Here is a 12,197-nt window from a genome sequence, read left to right as displayed (position 1 = left end):
CACTTTCTTCATATCCTGCATGCTGACGTTCACAGGTGCTTAGTGATTTTGTTAGCAACAAGCAGCTGAGCCATGGACTATCTATTTGTCCATTATTTAAGTGAATTTCTACTTGGAAATTACCTGTAACAACAAGCAGATCATCCTCTTCTACTTCCTCTGCTGGCTATGCAGGAATCTATCCATTTTGTGCCAGTCACTCGTATCCCTGGAACAGTACAACCCACTGGCATCCACATCCCGCAAATGAAGAAGTACTCCTGTCGCAGATAAGCGATCTTCCCAGATTGATTACTTGCTAAACACTTCCGCTACCTTACAAACTTTAGTCAATCTCCTCTCTGTGTAACGGAGTAAATCTCCTCCTATTTGAACAACTAGCCAGTGCTGATACGGGACTGCTGAGAATTCATTGCCCGACACCGCTCCACGCAACTGAGTAAAACTCCTCCTCCTTTCTCCTTTAACAGTTAGTGCTGTAACGGAAGAATCGACTTTGCCTGAACCGCACCAAGTACCTCATTATTATTTCTTCTACTCGCACACTCCTACACTAATCAGTCAGTACTGTAAACTGAACTACAGGAGGAATCATTGATCTAAACTGTCACTTATCAATGCATGCTGCTTACCAGTGTATTGATCTGGAATACTGATCTGGTACCCTCCACTGCAGTATTACTTCACTCTGATGATCTCACTATAACGTTCAAACCACTTAGTAACAAGTTTATACTTCGTTGCTATACTGTCTACTGTCATATGTAACCACTGGTTACATCTGTATCAAATTCACTACAGGCAAAACCGATTAATTTCTTAAAGATTAATCTTTTGCCAAGTGATACAATCCATTATATTAAACAGGAATCAGCAGTTGTGGTCCTAATATGGACAAATAGGATACAATATCCAGTGCATTACAAAACCTAAGCTACCCATTGCTCCTAAAGGGGCATTTGTATGGGCATTTCCCTTAAAAGGGCATTCACCTCTTTTTCATTGCTCTAAAAAGGGTATTCAGCTCTTTTAAAAAAAGCCCAAAGCCCTAATCTAAAAAAAAAACACCCCCCAAAAAAAAAAATCCTAACACTAACCCCAGAATATCTACTCATGGTTCCTGAAGTCCGGACATCCATCTCCATACAGGTGGCGATATCTTCATCCATCCCGGGGGCATCTGCAATCTTCATTCCGGAGGAGTGGAGCCATCCTGGAAGCCGAAGACATTCTGCAGGGAGCATCCGCTTCATACGGTCACCGCCGTACACTGAAGTTGAATGTAAGGTAGCCGTTTCAAAATGGCGTACCTTGCATTCCTATTGGCTAATTTGATCCTTCAAATTCAAATCAGCCAATAGGATGAGAGCTTCTGAAATCCTATTCACATCAATGGGGTTGCGTTACGGAGATTCTTCATTCCGCACATCAGGTGTTAGTTTTTTTTTATAACACTCTCTCCCCATTGATGTCTATGAGGGAAAGCGTGCATGAGCACGTCAAAGCAGCCCTTGGATTTTGTGCGGTATGGAGCTTAACGCCACCATATTGCAAGCACAAGGAGGCTTTTCAGCAACTCGTAATGGCAGCGATATGGAGAGTGAAATAACGCAATTCTTTTGGCGTTCGTTTTGCACCCTGTGTGCAAAACTCATAATCTAGGTGATAGTAAGCAAACTTCTTCTGTAAAATAGATCCTGGGTATCCTCAATCAGCAATACCTAAGATGAGAAACAACCAACATAGTGCAGTACAATTGACCAAGGGGACACACTAAATGGAAAATACTCACAAGCAGGTGTGTAGAAAATGCACCTTTATTAAAAGACAGCTGGAATCTTCTTCATGTAAAAAGACTTCCAGTTTAATAAAAAATTCGCAAAATTGCTGAATACAATAAAAACACTCAACCGGTTTCAGTGGACAAATCACCTTTCTCGAGAGTGAATAAAATACAATTTGAACAAGTCATGGCTATCCATCAATTCATACAGGGTCTCCTTCAATAGCGCATAGTCTGTTCTACCATACAGATATCTGTGGGATTATGAAAAAGGTCAGACTTGAGTCCCCTGCTTTTCTCTATCTACACATTTTATTGGCAATCATTAAAGTTCCTCTTGATTCTAATACCAGAACTACTGTATGTGGATGACACCTAAATCTATCACTACTCCCCAGACATCACACTCTCCTTATTCCTTTAACAAACTATCACCTAGATTACGAGTCTTGCGTTAGCCTTAAAAAGCAGCGTTGAGAGGTCCCAACGCTGCTTTTTAACGCCCCCTGGTATTACGAGTCCTGCAGGTACAGGTGTACCGCTCACTTTTTGTCCGCGACTCGAGCATACCGCAAATCCCCTTATGTCAATTGTGTATCCTATCTTTTCAATGGGATTTCCCTAATGCCGGTATTACGAGTCTTGGACAAAGTGAGCGGTACACCCTCTCCTGTCAAGACTCCTACCGCATTTAAAAGTCAGTAGTTAAGAGTTTTATGGGCTAACGCCGTAACATAAAACTCTTAACTAAAGTGCTAAAAAGTACACTAACACCCATAAACTACGTATTAACCCCTAAACCGAGCCCCCCCCCCCCACATTGCAAACACTTAAATAAAAATTTTAACCCCTAATCTGCCGACCGGACATCGCCACCACTTAAATAAATATATTAACCCCTAAACCGCCGCACTCCCGCATCACAAACACTAGTTAAATATTAACCCCTAATCTGCCGTCCCTAACATCGCCGCCACCTACCTACATTTATTAACCCCTAATCTGCCGCCCCCAACGTCGCCGCCACTATATTAAATTTATTAACCCCTAAATCTAAGTCTAGCCCTAACACCCCCCTAACTTAAATATAATTTAAATAAAATAAAATTACTACAATTAACTAAATTATTCCTATTTAAAACTAAATACTTACATATATAAACCCTAAGCTAGCTACAATATAACTAATAGTAACATTGTAGCTAGCTTAGGGTTTATTTTTATTTTACAGGCAACTTTGTATTTATTTTAACTAGGTAGAATAGTTACTAAATAGTTATTAATTATTTAATAACTACCTAGCTAAAATAAATACAAATATACCTGTAAACTAAAACCTAACCTAAGTTACAATTACACCTAACACTACACTATAATTAAATTAATTACATAAACTAACTACAATTAATTGCAATAAAATTAAATAAACTAAAGTATGGAAAAAAACACACACTAAATTACAGAAAAAAATAAAATAATTACAAAAATTTTAAACTAATTACATCTAATCCCCCTAATAAAATAAAAAAGCCCCCCCAAAATAATAAAAATCCCTACCCTATACTAAATTACAAATAGCCCTTAAAAGGGCTATTTGCAGGGCATTGTCCCAAAGTAATCAGCTCTATTACCTTTAAAAAAAAAAATACAATACCACCCAACATTACAACCCACCACCCACACACCCAACCCTACTCTAAAACCCACCCAATCCCCACTTAATAGAACCTAACACTAACCCCTTGAAGATCAGCCTACCTTGAGACGTCTTCACCCAGCCGGGCACAATTGGTCCTCCAGAGGGGCAGAAGTCTTCATCCGATCCGAGCAGAAGAGGACCTCCAGACGGGCAGAAGTCTTCATCCAGGCAGCATCTTCTATCTTCATCCATCCAGAGCGGAGCGGGTCCATCTTGAAGCCAGCCGAAGCAGAGCATCCATCCAGACCGACAACTAGCCGAAGAATGACGGTTCCTTTAAATTACGTCATCCAAGATGGCGTCCCTTGAATTCCGATTGGCTGATAGGGTTCTATCAGCCAATCGGAATTAAGGTAGGAAAAATCCTATTGGCTGATGCAATCAGCCAATAGGATTGAGCTGGCATTCTATTGGCTGATGCATCAGCCAATAGGATTTTTCCTACCTTAATTCCGATTGGCTGATAGAACCCTATCAGCCAATCGGAATTCAAGGGACGCCATCTTGGATGACGTCATTTAAAGGAACCGTCATTCATCGGATAGTCGTCGGTCTGGATGGATGCTCCGCGTTGGCTGGCTTCAAGATGGACCCACTATGCTCTGGATGGATGAAGATAGAAGATGCCGCCTGGATGAAGACTTCTGCCCATCTGGAGGTCCTCTTCTGCCCGGATCGGATGAAGACTTCTGCCCCTCTGGAGGACCACTTGTGCCTGGCTGGGTGAAGACGTCTCTAGGTAGGCTGATCTTCAAGGGGTTAGTGTTAGGTTTTATTAAGGGGGGATTGGGTGGGTTTTAGAGTAGGGTTGGATGTGTGGGTGGTGGGTTGTAATGTTGGGGGGGATTGTATTTTTTTTTACAGGAAATAGAGCTGATTACTTTGGGGCAATGCCCTGCAAAAAGCCCTTTTAAGGGCTATTTGTAATTTAGTATAGGGTAGGGATTTTTATTATTTTGGGGGGCTTTTTTATTTTATTAGGGGGATTAGATTAGGTGTAATTAGTTTAAAATTCTTGTAATTATTTTATTTTTTTCTGTAATTTAGTGTTTGTTTTTTTCGTTCTTTAGTTTATTTAATTTAGTTAGTTTAGTTAATTAATTTAATTATAGTGTAGTGTTAGGTGTAATTGTAACTTAGGTTAGGTTTTATTTTACAGGTACTTTTGTATTTATTTTAACTAGGAAGTTATTAAATAGTTAATAACTATTTAATAACTATTGTACCTAGTTAAAATAAATACAAAGTTGCCTGTAAAATAAAAATAAACCCTGAGATAGCTACAATGTAACTATTAGTTATATTGTAGCTAGCTTAGGGTTTATTTTATTGGTAAGTTTTTCATTTTAAATAGGAATAATTTAGTTATTTGTAGTTATTTTATTTAGATTAATTTAAATTATATTTAAGTTAGGGGGGGTTAGGGTTAGCGTTAGACTTAGGTTTAGGGGTTAATATGTTTATTATAGTGGCGGCGACATTGGCGGCAGCAGATTAGGGGTTAATAAGTGTAGTTAGGTGGCGGCGACATTGGGGGCGGCAGAGTAGGGGTTAATATATGAAAAGTAGATGTCAGCGATGTTGGGGCAGCAGATTAGGGGTTAATAAGTATTATGTAGTTGGCGGCGGTGTCCGGATCGGCAGATTAGGGGTTACTAATATAATGTAGGTGTCGGCGATGTCGGGGGCGGCAGATTAGGGGTTAATAAGTGTAAGATTAGGGGTGTTTAGACTCGGGGTTCATGTTAGGGTGTTAGGTGTAGACATAACTTTTATTTCCCCATAGGAATCAATGGGCCTGTGTTAGGAGCTGAATACTGCTTTTTTGCAGGTGTTAGGTTTTTTTTCAGCCGGCTCAGCCCCATTGATTCCTATGGGGAAATCGTGCACAAGCACATTTAGCCAGCTCACCGCGCTGGTATTGAGGTGAGATGTGGAGCTAAATTTTGCTCTCTGCACACTTTTTTGCGGCTAACGCCGGGTTGAAAAAAACCTGTAATACCAGCGTTGTCTTAAGTGAGCGGTGAGAAAAAAATTCTTGTTAGCACCGCAAGCCTTACCGACAAAAACTCGTAATCTAGCCGTATCTTTCTGCAATATCCTTCTAAAAATGTTCACACTACTTACAGATTGATATCTCAGCTTCCCCTTTTTTACTTCTCACACCTGAATTCTCACTCGTAGAATACTCAGTAATCACCACTTCTACCCAGGTCCTCAGTCTCTAAGTCAGATTTGACTCATTATTTCCAAGAACTCATTGGATTGTGCTGTTTTCACTCATTTATACTACCTTGTATTGTTTACAGCAACATTCTTCATAGGAGCCTTCCCAGCACCCATTTGTCCCCTCTCCAATCCATCATGAATGCCAGTGCCAGAATAAGTTGCATCCTTCTGAAATAATCATCTGCCATTCCTCTTTGTTAGGTGCACACTTGCTTTCTATAAGCTAATGAATCAAATTCACAATACTTACACTAATAAATTATACAGATATTACTCTAAATGATCGACCTATGACCTCCTCTCTCTACCTTCTCTCATGCTACACCTACTATATAGAATGCTTTTATTATTTTCGTTTTAAATCTGAAATAATTAACTAACATGATACTGAATAAAACGGACACAAAAGTAAACACATTTTACTAAAATAATTGTTTTTCCTTTTTCCAAACTCAATAGGAGGAAGTTGCTGCTTTTCTGGATTTCATCCATGGCAGGGCAGTGGCTTCTCAGTTTATGACACAACTGGGTATGAAAACAGATGAAGGAAGGAGCAGTAAATTCTATGATTAATTACTATTAAATCCTACTAATATTTTACCTGTACTTACATGTATTTGGCTTTTGTCCTTAGTTTGTCATTAGTAAAACATAAAACAATCAATTGATCAATCAGTAAATAAATAAAGTCCTTTAAAAAAAAAACGCAAACTCTTTTTTTTCTCTTTTTGAATTTTGAAATATTTTGACATTTTCATTTTGTTGTTTTGTTTTTTACAAAGTCCAGTTTAGTTTTAAATTTGTTTTTGTAATATTCAAACAAGGTAGATCAAAGCACTTGTGTATTTTAAGAACTGATGTTCAGCATAAGTGTATGCAGGGAAAAAAGGTGTTTTGTGAGCAAAGATGGCCTGTCCAAGGGCATTACTGGGTAGTTAGGGGTGTGGCTAGGCAGTCTGTAGATTTGGCTAAATCAGAATAAACAGTGGTGAATATGTGATATTTTCTCTCTTCCCCTCAGAACAAAAGGGAGCAACCTAATTGCCCTTGTACAGCCACCACTAAACAAACCATTCCTATTATATAGTAAGCAAAAACAAACTGTGGTAACCTATTATGCATTAAAATTGGGGTCATTAAAATGATTTAAATTAAAAAAAAATTCTAATTGAAGCATTCTATTTTTACACTGGAATATACCTTATATTTTCCATAGCCTATGTCAGAACAATATGGGTGGAGGGATAAGACTCTAGGTAACGTTATCATAATTTTATGTTTTCATTCCCTTATTTCATTTGATAATAATATTTTTAGGCAATTAACCCCTTAATGACCGCAGCACTTTTCCATTTTCTGTCCGTTTGGGACCAAGGCTATTTTTACATTTCTGCGGTGTTTGTGTTTAGCTGTAATTTTCCTCTTACTCATTTACTGTACCCACACATATTATATACCGTTTTTCTCGCTATTAAGTGGACTTTCTAAAGATAACATTATTTTCATCATATCTTATAATTTACTATAAAAAAATTATATAATATGAGGAAAAAATGGAAAAAAACACACTTTTTCTAACTTTGACCCCCAAAATCTGTTACACATCTACAGCCACCAAAAAACACCCATGCTAAATAGTTTCTAAATTTTGTCCTGAGTTTAGAAATACCCAATGTTTACAGGTTCTTTGCTTTTTTTGCAAGTTATAGGGCCATAAATACAAGTAGCACTTTGCTATTTCCAAACCCCTTTTTTTCAAAATTAGCGCTAGTTACATTGGAACACTGATATCTTTCAGGAATCCCTGAATGTCCCTTGACATGTATATATTTTTTTTTAGAAGACACCCCAAAGTATTGATCTAGGCCCATTTTGGTATATTTCCTCCCACCATTTCACCGCCAAATTCAAATAAAGAAAATCGTTCACTTTTTCACAATTTTTTTCACAAACTTTAGGTTTTTCACTGAAATTATTTACAAACAACTTGTGCAATTATGGCATAAATGGTTGTAAATTCTTCTCTGGGATCCCCTTTGTTCAGAAATAGCAGACATGTATGGCTTTTGTTGTTGCTTTTTGGTAATTAGAAGGGCGCTAAATGCCACTGCGCACCACACGTGTATTATGCCCAGCAGTGAAGGGGTTAATTAGGGAGCATGTAGGGAGCTTCTAGGGTTTATTTTAGCTTTAGTGTAGTGTAGTAGACAACCCAAAGTATTGATCTAGGCCCATTTCATGCCACCATTTCACCGCCAGATGCGATCAAATAAAAAAAAAAACGTTCAATTTTTCACAATTTTAGGTTTCTCACTGAAATCATTTACAAGCAGCTTGAGTAATTATGTCACAAATGTATGTAAATGCTTCTCTGGGATCCCCTTTGTTCAGAAATAGCAGACATATATGTCTTTGGCGTTGCTTTTTGGTAATTAATAGGCCGCTAGGAGCAGGGGGCGGTCCTAGGATCTGTGGCAGTGTGCTTGACGTAGGCGCACGTGTCGAGCGCCAGGGAGAGGAATACATGGGAGAACGCTGTTAGCCAAAACCGCGGAAGAGACCAAGGATGGGAGAACAGAATTGAGGGGACGGAAAGCAGAGGTCGGAATCCACAGCCGACGAGCGGACAGTCTCATTTCCTGTTCCCCGCAAGCAGCTCAGATCTCTCGTTAGGCAGGAGGTGATGGTGAGGAGAGGCGGCTAGGAGGTAAAATAAGGTTGTGGGCACCTTTATTGTGGATGTGTTTCCCCCTTCTGACAGGCAGCGGTGAACAGTTGTTTCCTCCCAAGGATTCACCGGCTTGTCTCCTGGGGGTAGTGTGTTTGGTTAGCCGTTTCTCTCCTCATTATACACAATCTGTGCCATGAGATAGCCACCAACAGGGTGTTCTGATAGGACCAGAGCCATATAGTATATCAATGGCTGTAGTTGCCCCACGAGTTTAGGGCTGTGGTACTGCAAGGGTTGTCCCGTCCCCCCCATCACCCATAAGTTACAATTAATAAGTGCTTACTAAGCTGGTCTAAGTGTAAATAATTCAAGGCCAAGCAGTACTTCATAGATTACAAGGCATATTGGAGGAATATATACGTCACTTCTACAGAAATCAGCGTGCTGGACTGCTGTATAAGGTTCAGCCTGCTAATAAAGGCACATTGGAGTGCTGCTGCGTTTGTGAGTACCACTCAGAAGATTATATAGTGATTTATTTACTTTCTATGATAGAGTCACACATGTGCGGTCTCTTTGTTTTGTTTTTTTTCTCTCCTTATCTCCTTGATGTACTGGAGGAACACTGATTTTCTGCGGATGAGGTCAGCGTGCTAGACTGCTGTAAAAGGACTAGCTTGCAACACCTGGCACAACAGAGTGCCGCTGTCTTTGTGAGTACCCTGCAGTTATCTGTATTTGATTTTACAATTGCTCCTAGTGGATTCACACAGGGTTTTGTTTTCTTGTTTTTCTTTTCCCTCTTTTCTCTCCCCCCCTCCCCGCCACCGCTATTATCGGAGGAACGTCACCAATCTCTGGAAGGGGTCAGCATGCTAAACTGCTGCTAAAGGTTCAGCCCGCAACTATAGGCACACTTGGGTGCCGCTGGAACATGTGAGTACCCTGCATGACTTTTTGTTTTCCACACGTTTGTTTTTATGGATACACACATGTGGCATCCCTTTCTTATGTGTCCCAATAGAAGTTCTGGAGCAGAAAAGGATTAACATCTAGGACATGGAGAATGAGCCCTCCTGAACTCTTAGAATAAAGATTCATGGAAAAAGAACATTTATATACAAATGGGAACATTGGGACATTTGAGCCTGGGTTCGCTACTGGATTCAATTAAATATCATATTTCTTAAATAGTCTCTTTTGTGCACGGATTGAAGAATTTTTATGTTTTTGCTCTTCTGTATTTTATTTTTATTTATTCTTTTTTATTTCTTTTCCCCCACATCTGTTTAGAGTATTGCCCTATGCAAATAATGTATCTTGTTTATGAAAGTAGTACAGTGGGGTAAATTGAGTACCGAATTGTGTATATGTTAATCGGTTTATATAGCTCACTACGGGGGTATCGTTCACTTAGTATAATTGATTTTGAAATACAACACATAAAGTAACACTGAGGCTGAAGATGAGGGGGTAGTAGAGGTGCCGAAGTAGGTTGCGGATTAAGAGACATGGGGGAAGAGCGACAGGAGTAAGGTAAAGGAAATAAGAAGCCCATTGAGGGAAAGCAGAATTATTAGCAGTGTGCCTCTTATGGATAAATTTATCCTCTCAACCTCTGGTATTAAAACAGCAAATATGGCAGGGAGGAGACAACAGGAAAAAAAGCAACCCAGACGGAGTACAGAATTAAGCGCAGAGACCTCGCAGGAGGCGGGGGCAGATCTTATAACGAATACTGAATTGCTGAAACAGATGAGCGCACTTTTTATGCCCAAATTTGAGGCGATACAGAACACTGTAGAGGTAATATCGCAGGAAACAAAACAAATATCGGCCAGGCTGGGCCTAGTAGAACAGTGTATCTCAGACCTAGAGGATAGGGACATTGAGAAAGATAAAGAGCTAGTAGGAATACGAAAACAAGTAAAAATTTTAAGTGAGAAAGTGGAGGACCTTGAAAATAGATCAAGGAGAAATAACTTGAGAATTATCGGAATATCTGAAACCCTTCTAGAGAAGGAGTTGTTACATTTTGCAGCAGTTCAGTTACCTACAATTTTGCAAATTCCAGAGGCAAAACAGGCTCTCTTAGTTGAACGGGCACATAGGATTGGGGTACTCAGAAATCAGGAGGAGGGTAGGGATAGACCCAGACCCATAATTATTAAGTATTTAAACTACCAAGATAAGGCAAATATTCTGAAAGCCAAAAGAATGCCCTTTATCAAAATAAGAAATTTCTCATATTTCAAGACTTCTCGTTTGAGACTTCCAACAGAAGGAAATTGTGCGCACCTCTTTGCTCTCGCCTAATAAAGGAAGGTAGATCAGTTAGGCTTTTATATCCAGCTAAAATTAGCATCAAAACTCAGGAGGGGTTTAAAACTTTTGATAGCCCCCTAGAAGCAGAAAAGTTCCTTAAGGAAGAAATTAAAGGGTAGGGGCGGCTAGAAGATAGGTGGCAATACATGGATGTTAAGTACAGCTAGAGAGCAAGAACCTGGAATTTTTAGAGGGGGATGGGTGGGTTGGGGGGTGATGTGTGGTTGCTTGACCTGGTATGGGGTGTGTGTGGGTGTCCTTTTTTTTTCTTTCTCTCCCTCTTCTTCCTCCCCTCTCCCTACCACTCCATCTCCATTCTATAAGTATTAATGACTGGGAAATATAATATAGGCTCGTGGAATGTGGGGGGTTTTACCTCACCAATTAAAAGGAAGACGGTTTTACAACATCTGAATAGATTAAAGGTAGATATAGGTCTCCTACAGGAAACACATATGGACGGTATAGAGAGTCAGAAATTAAAATGGGGGTGGGTGGGGGAGGTAGTGTGTGCCCCGGGTATTCATAGGAAGAAGGGAGTGGCTATATTGTTTAGGAAAAATATACAATACCAGATTCAAAGAAAAATAGACCCTCAGGGTAGGTTCATTATTTTGGAGGTGGAACTTGGAAGAAAATGATAACACTGTGTAATGTATATGGCCCAAATGAAAAGAAAAGTCCCTTTTGGACTCTATTGCAAACTAAATTGGCTGGGTTAGGACAGAATATTGTAGTAGGGGGAGATTTAAATATGGTGGCATCCGATCTTTTGGATAGGAAAAGAACTGGGGAGAGGAAGCAATTGGAAAATAGGGACTTCAGAATGTTTAAAAAATTCTGCTATGATTTAGATTTACTAGATATTTGGAGAAATAACTTTCCGGATAGCAAAGAATATACTTGTTTGTCTAATGCCCACAAGTCCCTCTCGCGCATCGATATGTTTTTAATTAGTAAAAACCTATTTTCCATAGTCCAAAAGACAACAATTACCCCAATCACAGTGTCTGATCATGCACCAATACTGTTAAACTTAATAGTTAACCACAATGCCTCACCAAGTAACAAGTTCTTCTTTCCGAAATATTTGTATACAAATCTGAGATTTAGAAATTTCTTGCATAGCAAATGGGATGAGTACGTTGTCAATAATAAAGACTCAGTCGAGAATAAGGAGCTATTTTGGCAGGCCTTTAAGGCAGTGATTCGGGGTGAAATTTTGGCGTTTCTGGTTAAAACAAAGAAAGTAAATAACAAGCATTGGATGCAACTTACAAATCAAATAGTTAATAGATATCAAAAGTACCTGCAAAATAATAGTAATGAGAATTGGAAGCAATATTTAGACGCTAAGAAACAGAGGGATGCTTCGTGTATATTAAAGGAAACACAATCTGAAATTAAACGAAACAGCAAATTTATGTTGTACGGTAACAAAACGGGGAAGTATTTGGCCAACTTGGTAAGGGCTCAAAAGGGAAGCAAAC

The 12,197-nt window shown here is 39.3% G+C and overlaps 1 protein-coding gene across 2 annotated transcripts in view; it reads left to right on the top strand.

Moving 5' to 3' along the window:
• The window catches only part of LOC128645455 (intelectin-1-like), a 116,678-nt gene extending 110,262 nt beyond the window's left edge, over positions 1-6,416 (top strand). For both annotated transcript variants that reach the window (XM_053698470.1, XM_053698469.1), the window contains exon 9: positions 6,171-6,416. The gene's annotated coding sequence lies outside the window, so the exon portion shown is untranslated. The remainder of the gene's footprint in view (positions 1-6,170) is intronic.
• The last annotated feature ends 5,781 nt before the right edge of the window (positions 6,417-12,197 follow it).

The sequence above is a fragment of the Bombina bombina genome, chromosome 1 (genome assembly GCF_027579735.1).
Source record: "Bombina bombina isolate aBomBom1 chromosome 1, aBomBom1.pri, whole genome shotgun sequence".
In the NCBI taxonomy this organism is placed as follows: Eukaryota; Metazoa; Chordata; class Amphibia; order Anura; family Bombinatoridae; genus Bombina; species Bombina bombina.
The sequence above is the reverse complement of the archived record's forward strand: the minus strand, read 5'-3'. Positions and strand labels throughout refer to the sequence as shown.